Source organism: Triticum aestivum, chromosome 5D (assembly GCF_018294505.1).
Source record: "Triticum aestivum cultivar Chinese Spring chromosome 5D, IWGSC CS RefSeq v2.1, whole genome shotgun sequence".
Lineage (NCBI taxonomy): Eukaryota > Viridiplantae > Streptophyta > Magnoliopsida > Poales > Poaceae > Triticum > Triticum aestivum.
Window position 1 is genome coordinate 545,045,997 of NC_057808.1, and position 610 is coordinate 545,046,606.

A 610-nucleotide genomic window follows, 5' to 3' on the forward strand; every position below is an offset into this window, starting at 1 on the left:
CTGCCGGCGACAGACGCATACTGGCCCATCGCTACACAAGTGGCAGCCTACAATACACACTATTTTCTTTTTTCTTTTGCAAAAATACAATACACACTATAATAAGCTAGCGAAAAGCAATTTGCGTATTTTTTTTACCACTGCAGCTCTAAAGTAAAAAATATATCTTTTGATCCGCGCTCTAGTACGCCTCGCCTGGGACAACACAGCGCCAGGTCCAGCGGCCAGAAGAGGGTACAGCCACACGATGTACAATAGAGCCGGCCTTCCTGTCTTTGCATTGCATTGCCCGTCTGCTGGCCTGGCCTTTACGCTGCTGGATTAAAAAGAAGATTGATTAGTTGATAAGCAATGTGGTAAGACGAAGGGAAAGGGTCAATGGATATTGGTTAGGAGTAAAAAAAATGGTTCCTCCATCGCTGTTGGCGTGGACGTTTGTCTGTCTGGTGGATCAATGGAGCAGTCAATTTCTTAGACGTGTCGTTTTTTTTTTGCGGTCGCTTACGCAAGCTGAAAGGCCTAGATTTACCTACCAACCATTCGCAAAAACAAACTTACCGACCAAAAACAACGAACACGTGCATATTGGCCACACCAACCTCACCACTTG